The sequence below is a fragment of the Lathyrus oleraceus genome, chromosome 5, assembly GCF_024323335.1.
Source record: "Lathyrus oleraceus cultivar Zhongwan6 chromosome 5, CAAS_Psat_ZW6_1.0, whole genome shotgun sequence".
NCBI lineage: Eukaryota > Viridiplantae > Streptophyta > Magnoliopsida > Fabales > Fabaceae > Lathyrus > Lathyrus oleraceus.
In genome coordinates, this window is record NC_066583.1 from 403019371 (window position 1) to 403029592 (window position 10222).

The window sequence follows — 10222 nt, forward strand, 5'->3', positions numbered from 1 at the left end:
AGTCTCCACTGAGCAGATGGATCCGAAGCCAACTTGTTAAGGACTACTCCACACAAGTGAAATATGACTATACCATCCTCCTATCTTAATTGCACTTAAGTTAGGGTTAGAACTTATCTTACCACTCAAAGATCACCAAGCACAACAAGCAGATTATATCACACATACATATATACAAACATCACATATATACAAATATATTCACACAAAAAGTAGGCTTAACCCACTGGAGACTACTCCTCAGCAGAGTTGCCACTTAATTTATGTAGCGGGAAATTCATAGTTAAGGACTACTCCACACAAGTGAAATATGACTATACCATCCTCCTATCTTAATTGCACTTAAGTTAGGGTTAGAACTTATCTTACCACTCAAAGATCACCAAGCACAACAAGCAGATTATATCACACATACATATATACAAACATCACATATATACAAATATATTCACACAAAAAGTAGGCTTAACCCACTAGAGACTACTCCTCAGCAGAGTTGCCACTTAATTTATGTAGCGGGAAATTCATGACCATCAAGCAATTGATAAGCTAGAGATCAAATAACAAGAGTCGCCACTGCACTTTTATTGTTTCCAAGGGAAAAGGGAAAAAGTACGAAGAAAACCCAAAAGTAAGAAGTTTTCAAATCAAAACTAATAAATGTCATAGATTACAGGTAAGGGGGTTGGTTACACAGAGGGATGGCGTTAGCACCCAAAGTGTACTAGATACTCCTAGGGAGCCTTTTTTGTGTGCATATGTACTTGGTATAAAGTGATATTTACAAGCAAATAGAATGGGGGGATGAGAGAAGAATTCATTAATTATATTTTTGTATTTGACAAGACCTTCGGTCTTATTCCTATGTACCAACATAAAAATGAGGGATCAAAACCTCGTAGTTCGTGATACAAATTTCAAAATGGATGCATTGTTTTTAACAAAAATTAAGTTTGAAAGGCACAAAGGCCTAAAAATGGTTTGAATGAGTTAGTGCTTTTTGGCTTTTTTGAAAGTTTAAGTCAAGCATAGTTAAGTTTATTTACAAGCTTGATTTAAGAAAATAAGTTTGAAAATGCAATGGCATAAGGCCAAAGTTTCTATATTTTTTGCAAAAGTAGTCTAGGTTTAGAACAAAAGTAGTTCACACAAAGAAGATTTTGAAAAATGGAGGAAGAGATTTTGAAATTAAATAAATGGGGAGTGTAGCGGGAAATTCATGATCATCAAGCTATTGACAAGCTAGAGATCGATTAACAAGAGACGCTGCCGCACTTTTATTTTTTCCAAGGGAAAAGGGAAAAAGTACGAACAAAACCCAATAAGTAAGAAGTTTTCAAATAAAAACTAATAAAAGTCAGAGATCACAAGTAAGGGGGTTGGTTACACAGAGGGAAGGTGTTAGCACCCAAAGTGTCCTAGGTACTCCTAGGGAGCCCTTTTTGTGTGCATATGTATTTTGTACAAAGTGATGTTTACAAACAAATAGAATGGGGGTATGAGAAAAGAATTCATTAATTATATTTTTTGTGTTTGACAAGACCTTCGGTCCTGTGCCTACGTACCAACATAAAAATGAGGGATCAAAACCTCGCAGTTTGTGATACAAATTTCAAAATTGATGCATTGATTTTAAGGAAATTTAAGTTTGAAAGGCATAAAGGCCTAACATGATTTGAATGAGTTAGTTCTTTTTGGCTTTTTGAAAGTTTAAGTCAAGTATAGTTAAGTTTATTTACAAGTTTGATTTTAGAAAATAAGTTTGAAAATGCAATGGCATAAGGCCAAAGTTTTATCTTTTTGCAAAAAAATGGTCAAAGTTTAGAATAAAAATAGTTCACACAAAGAAGATTTTGAAAATAGAGGGAGAGATTTTGAAATTAAAGAGATGGGGAAAAGATGAAGAGACTATCCTATGTACAAAATTTAAAAGTTTAGAGTTGAAAAGATTTGACCAAATGGGTAGCAATTCAATAGACAAAAGTGTCAATAGAAACGCAGAATTCCCTTGGACTTTTAGAATCAAGCAACACACAAATGCATAATTTTATTATCTTGAAGAGCAAGGCATCAAATAAAGATGGCCTCATTCAAGCTTATCCATTCCATGATCTTCTTCTGAAATAGCCCATGTAACAGATAAATTCCATAAGTCATAGGTTCAAAATAACAGCTTCACAATGATCATGTTGCAGATGAATCTCAGAGAGGTCTTCAAAGATGTATCAGATGAAGTTCAAATTGCAAACACTTGGTTCTTCAACAAGTTGGCATTGGCCAAGTCCATTAGCATAGGAAGATTGCCTAGGTTCTAAGTCCATTTGTCCAAGATCAAGCCAACAGTCCATTTAAAAGCTTTTTAAGGTTTTTTGTTATTATTTGGTACATTAATGGTCAAAGACCACATAAACAAGCAAAGTATATACAAACAAAATATATCACACAATATGGTCCAAATTGACAACATGAAAATTACATTAACGTAAACAATTAGAATGATATGAACAATGGCAAATGAAATAAAGTGCTAAAAGTAAATTGCATTAAAGTAAAAGCTTGAAATTAAAAGTTAGTAGTTAGTAGGTTAGAAGTTAGTTTTGTTTTTCTTTTTCAAGACATTCTTTGGAGAACACTCAAGCCACTTATCACAAGCATGGATCCTTGAGCCAAAACATCTTGCAAAGGAAGGAAAGAAGGCCAAGTCTCCATACAATACCATGAAAGAGGGGAGACTTACAATCTCACTAACTAGAATGGTTATGCCTTTTATGTCACAAATTTAGTGCTATGTTAAGCAATCATAATTGGACTTATGTAGAAGTCACAACTATTTGAGGCCGGGCAAAAGAATTTTGGTGTTAATGCATGTTAGAGACATAGTATAATGGACTATGCTCATAAAAAATACCACACACAAAAAAGAATATGCAAAAGGTGTGGCTTAATCTCATCCATACTCATGTTAATTTTTCAATCAACTAGCATTAGGACTTTGAGATGTAATAGGCTAAGTGGAATGAATGAATTAAGAAGAGGATTGAGATGAAGTGGGAAGGCGATGAATGAGATCACAAATTGGTCAAAGGAGGACTTTTACCAAATTAATATCATTCATTCATTTTGGGAGATGGAATGTACATTCCATCAATCCCCTAAATCCAATGATATTAACTTGACAAAGTCAAATCAACCTTGACCAAGGCCCAACAACAATAAGCAAACTCAAATAAGTCAATACAAATGGTCAACAAAATTTAATTGACATTTATTCAATTAAAATGATAAAATAATGCATTTAAATCAAATATGTTTTGTGCAATTTCTAAATCTCATCAAAACACCAAAGAAATGGCCATGAGATTTATCATAGGTCAAACAAGGTCAAAGGAACTTGGAGAAAAACATTCACAATTTTTGGACATTTAAAAATATTTTTTAACAATTAATAAAATGCAAAATCAATTAATTCATGAAAAATATTAATAATGATGCAAAAAATATTTTTAATTCAGAATATGAAAGAAAAATATTTGAAATTTTTTGGTGAAAGTCCCACATTTTTTGGATCAATATTGAATTTAATATGAATTATTGAAGAAAATGCAATTAAAATAAAAAATAGAAAATCTAAATTACGTGGACCATCAGATCTCCCTCATTAATTGAGGTGGCAGATTTGATGGTCCCTAGCGCGCTATCCACCATGGACCTTAGTCAACGCGTGGAAAATGTGGTATTCAAAACCAATGCTTAAGATTAAAACAAAACATATGGATCATGTGGTTCACAGCCTTGCCAAGTCATCGCCGGAGCCAGAGCTCTGGTCATCTTCTCCGGTGGACCTCACCGGACTTGTCCACCATGAACCATCGCCATAATGAAAAACAAGGACATGATCTTGAAGAAAAAATGGCACTGAGCTCGAATCTGACCTCCATTTACTCCAACTTCAAATATACTGAGAGATATGTGGAGTTGAAATTTGAGGTATATGAACTGAGTTACTTCGATTTGACCTCAAAGCAACTCAATCTTCTTGCCTACATTTGTAGGAATTCAGACAACCAAAGAATCAATAGAATTGAGCAAGAATTTAAGAGAATTGAAGAGTTCAAAATTTTCTGAAAAATACCTTCAATGGAGGTCTAGATTCACTTGATCTTGATCTTGCTTGTGCTTGGACTCACTCCACTTGCTTGCAGGAAGAGGATTGAATGGTTTAGAAGCTATGGATTCATGGAGAATTGAATTCCAAAAAAGAGGAGATTCAAGCTCAAATTCAAGAGAAATTATCAAGCTTATCCTTTGAGAATTGAGGGTTTGCAATGGGGGATCAAAGTTGGCGCGATTGTGTGTTCAATTTTGAGCAATTGAAGCTCTATTTATAGCTGAATTGGTTGATAATTGCACACTCTCTTTCACTTTCCAATTTTGGCAAATGGTGACGTAATGGTGCATAGGCACACATAGGCCCATGAAATGATTGCTAGAGGTCCAAAAATGTACATCAGATGCTATGAAGTAAACTTGGATTGCAAGGAAAATGCACATTGATGTTTGAAGTTTGATCCATTCTAAGTGATGTCACCCTGTTGAAGCCATGTGCAACCTATGCACTTCTTGTCCAAAATGAATGAATTTGAGCTCTTTGGAAAGGTGAGATCAAGAGGAACAACTTTCATGTTCAACACTTTTGCATTTAGAGATTGGAACTTGGAGAAATTTGAGGTGTAAGTTTGGAAATTTTTGACATATCAAAATTTTTCTAAGTGTCAAGCCATATGTCTCAATATTCCACCTTACTTAACTTTTTATAGGAGTTTCAAATGAGAAAAGTGTCTTAATAAAAGTTGTAGCTCTCTCAAATACCTTAAAAATGGTCACAAATTTCATGTAATTTGGATTTTAAATGATAGAGTTATGCATTTTTGAAGTTTGGAAAAATCACTTGATCAATGGTATAGGTCAAAAGTGACCTATAATGTAGCCTCATATCACATTCTCAAAAAAGTTGAATTATCTCCCACTCAAAACATAAAAGTTGAAGTAGACACCTTGAATTTTGGTTGTGCAACTTGGAAATATTTCATCTCATAAAAATTGAGCAAGTTATGGCCTTGGGAAATTGACTTTCAAATTAGGGTTTACACAAAATGACCTATAATATTTCTACAAAGAAAATGATTTTCCAAGCAAAACAAGCTCTAGGTCTCAACATGAAAGTTGTTTGTAATGTCATTTAGAGAAAGTTTTATCTTGGAATAATTTTCATATGGTGAAAAGTGTAGGAGATAGGGTCTAGGGAGACCCAGTTTTGATCAGATGAATTCATCTGGCCAACCACCATCAACCAACTTGCTAATTTCTAACTCTCTTGACTTTATTGGCTCATGGTAGATAATATATGCATAATATGATGAATTTTGAAGTGCCCCTTGAGAAATTTGATCAATTGGCGAGATAGCTTGTTGAAGAAGTTACTCAAGATACCCAATCAAACTAGGGTTTCCAAGGCAAATCACCCTCAAACTCTTGAAAAAATCAATATAACATGTAGATATCAATGGGACTCATATATGATGCTTATAAACATTCTTGAATCAATTCATGGTTGTGCTCTTTGTTCATGAGGGTCTCAAACCCTAGATGTGAACTAGATGAATCAATGCGATCATGCCCTACCTACAAAAGAGTTAGGTAAATGCAAAAACATATTTTTGGTATTTTAGTTAGTAAAATGATAATATAAAAGTATGATATAATCACAAAGCGCTTGGTGATCTCTCCCAAAACAAACCCAATGAAAGAGGGGTAAGGAGGATGCCAAGACATGATCTCATGCTTATGCTTATGATGAAATTACATGAGGGATCTTAGGGTCAAAATTGGGATCTTACAGGGAGAAGATGAAGAGACCATCCAAATGGGTAGCAATCCAATAGACAAGAATACCAATACACAAATGCACAATTATATTATCTTGAAGAGCAAGGCATCAAATAAAGATGGCCACATCCAAGCTTATCCATTCCATGATCTTCTCCAAAATAGCCCATGTAACAGATGAATTTCACAAGTCACAGGTTCAAAATAATAGCTTCACAATGATCATGTTGCAGATGAACTTAGAGATGTCTTCAAAGGTGTATCAGATGAAGTTTCAAATTGCAAGCACTTGGTTTATCAACAAGTTGGCATTGGCCAAGTCCATTAGTATAGGAAGGTTACCTAGATTCTAAGTCCATTTTTCCAAGTTCAAGCCAACAGTTCACACAAAAGTCTTTTAGGGTTTTTGTTATTATTATGTACATTAATGGTCAAAGACCACAAAAACAAGCAAAGTATACACAAGCAAAATACATCACACAATATGGTCCAAATGGACAAGGTGAAAATTACACTAACATAAACAATTAGAATGACATGAACAATGGCAAATGAATAAGGTGATAAAAGTAAATTGCATTAAAGTAAGGCTTGAAATTAAAAGTTAGTAGTTAATTGGTTAGAAGTTAGTATTGTTTTGCTTTTGCTTTTCATTTCAAGACATTCTTTGGAGAACACTCAACCCACTTATCACAAGCATGAATCCTTGAGCCAAAACATCTTCCAAAGGAAGTAAAGAAGGCCAAGTTTCCACACAATACCATGAAAGAGGGGAGACTTACAATCTCACTAACTAGAATGTGTATGCCTTTTATGTCACAAATTTAGCGCTATGTTAAGCCATCGTAATTGGACTTATGTCAAAGTCACAACTATTTGAGGTCGGGCAATAGAGTTTTGGTGTTAATGTATGTTAGAGACATAGTATAATGGACTATGTTCATGAAATATACCACACACAAAAAGAATATGCAAAAGGTGTGGCCTAATCTCATCCATACTCATGTCAATTTTTCAATCAACTGGCATTAGGACTTTGAGATATCATAGGCCAAATGAGATGAATGCATAAAGAAGGGGAATGAGATGAAGAGGGAGGGGAATGAATCAAAACACAAATTGGTCAAAGGAGGACTTTTACCAAATTAATATCATCCATTCATTTTGGGAGATGTAATGTACATTCCATCAATCCCCTAAATCCAATGATATTAATTTGATAAAGTCAAATCAACCTTGACCAAGGCCCAACAATAAGAGTCAAACACAAACAAGCCATCACAATTGGTCAACAAATTTACTTGGCATTTATTCAAATTAAAATACTAAAATAGTGCATTTAAATTAAATATGATTTGTCCAATTCCTAAAATCTCATCAAAACACCAAAGAAATGGCCATGAGATTTATCATAGGCCAAACAAGGTCAAAGGGCCTTGGAGAAAAAATTTCATAATTTTTGGATATTTAAAAATATTTTTAAACAATTAAAAACAAATGCAAAATCAATTAATTCATGAAAAATATTAACAATGATCCAAAAAATAATTTTAATTCAGAATATGAAAGAGAAAAATATTTGAATTTTATTGGTGAAAGTCCCATATTTTTTGGATCAATATTGAATTTAATATGAATTATTGAAAATAATGCAATTAAAATGGAAATTAAAATATCAGAAAAAACGCGGACCACTTGATCTCCCTCATTAATCGAGGTGGCAGATCAAGTGGCCAGGAACAGGCTATCCTTGATGGGCATGAGTCAATGCACCATAACATTGGTGTTCAAAAGGAACGATCGTGATTAAAACAAATTAGATGGATCATATGGTTGTGAAAGATATCAACACATCGTCGGAGCTGTAGCTCCGGTCTTCTTCTCCGGTGGACCTCACCGAACTGGTCCACCTTCAACCATCACCAAAATTAAAAACAAGGACATGATTTCAAAGTAAAAATGGCACTGAGTTCGAATCTAGCCTCAATTCACTCTAACTCCAAGTATATTGAGAGATACACGGAGTTGAAATTTGAGGTACATGAACTGAGTTGCTTCGATTTGGCCTCAAAGCAACTCAATCTTCTTGCCTACATTGGTAGGATTTCGGACAACCAAAGAATCAAAAGAATTGAGCAAGATTTTGAGAGAATCGAAGAAATCAAAATTTCTGGAACATAGCTTCAATGGAGGTATGAATTCAACTGATCTTGCTCTTGCTTGTGCTTGCTCTGACTCCACTTGCTTGCAGAAGAAGGATTGAATGCTCAAAAGGCTGTGGATTCCTGGATATTTGAATTTTAAAACAGTGGATATTCAACCTCAAATTCAAATGAATTTCTCAGGCTTATCCTTTGCAATGTGAGGGTTAGAGATGGGGGATCAAAGTTGGCGCGAATGTGTGTTGCTTGCTGAGCATATGAGGCTCTAGTTATAGCTGAATCCATTGCTTTTTGCACACTTGAAATCACTTTCCAAATTTTGTCATTGATGATGCATGGGTGCATGAGCGTGCGTAGGCCCATAAAATCATTTCCATAAGTCCACAAATGAATGTTAGATAGTCTGAATTCAGCTTGGATTACAAGGCAAGTGTGCATTTTGATTTGAAGTTTGAGCTCTTTGGAAAGGTAAGATCAAGACGAACAACTTTCATGTTCAACACGTTTTCATTTGAAGTTTGTAACTTGAAGAAATTTGAGGTGGAAGTTTGGAAATTTTTGACATATCAAAATTTTTCTAAGTGTCAAGCCATATGTCTCAATATTCCATCTTGCTTAACTTTTTATATGAGCTTCAAATGAGAAACGCGTATTCATAAAAGGTGTAGCTCTTTCAAAGACCTTCAAAATGGTCACCAATTTCATGTAATTTGGATTTGAAATGATAAAGTTATGTATTTTTGAAGTTTGGAAAAATCACTTGATCAATGGTATAGGTCAAAAGTGACCTATAACGCAACCTCATATCACATGATCAAAATATTTGAATTAGCTCCCACTCCAAACATAAAAGTTGAAGTAGACACATTGAATTTGGTTGTGCAACTTCGAAATATTTCATATCATAAAAATTGAGCAAGTTATGGCCTTGGGAAGTTGACTTTCAAATTAGGGTTTAGACAAAATGACCTATAATGTTTCAACATAGAAAATGATTTTACAAGCAAAACTAGCTCTAGGTATCAACATGAAAGTTGTTTGTAATGTCATTTAGAGTAAGGTTTCTCTTATAATCATTTTCATATGGTGAAAATTGTAGGAGATAGGGTCTAGGGAGACCCAGTTTTGATTAGATGAATCCATCTGGCCAACCACCATCAACCAACTTGCTAACTTCCAATTCTCTTGACTTTATTTGCTCATGGTAGATCATATATGCATAATATGATGAATTTTGAAGTGTACCTTTATAAATTTTATCAATTGGTGAGATAGGTTGTTGGAGAAGTTACTCAAGATACCTAGTCAAACTAGGGTTTCCAAGGCAAATCACCCTCAAACTCATGAAGAAAACTTGATCAATATATCATGTAGAGAACTTTGGGACTCATATATGATTCTCATAATAATTCTTGGATCAAATCTTGGTGGTGCTCTTTGTTCATGAGGGTCTCAAACCCTAGATGTGATCTTGATGAATCAATGAAATCATGTGCTTCCTACAAAAGAATTAGACAAATGCAAAGACATATTTTTGGTATTTTGGTTAGTGAAATGATAAAATACAAGTATGATACAATCACAAAGTGCTTGGTGATCTCTCCCAAAATAAACCCAATGAAAAGGGATAAGGAGGATTCCAAGGTATGATCCCAATGCTAATGCTTATGATGGAATTTCATGAGGGATCTTAGGGTCAAAATTAGGGTCTTATAGAGGCCCACAAGGAGCCTTCCTTGTTGGGACGATACTAAAAACCCTCCTAGAGTAGATTCTCTTGAGATATTATTGTAACAGTAAATTCATGATCATTAAGCTATGGATAAGCTAGACATCAAATAACAAGAGTCGCCGCCGCGCTTTTATTGTTTCCAAGGGAAAAGGGAAAAGTACGAGCAAAACCCAAAAATAAGAAGTTTTCAAATCAAAACTAATAAAATGCCAGAGATTACAAGTAAGGGGGTTAGTTACACAGAGGGAAGGTGTTAGCACCCAAAGTGTCCTAGGTACTCCTAGGGAGCCCTTTTTGTGTGCATATGTATTTTGTACAAAGTGATGTTTGTGAATAAATAGAATGGGGGGATGAGAAAAGAATTCATTAATTATATTTTTGTGTTTGACAAGACCTTCGGACTTGTGCCTACGTACCAACATAAAAATGAGGGATCAAAACC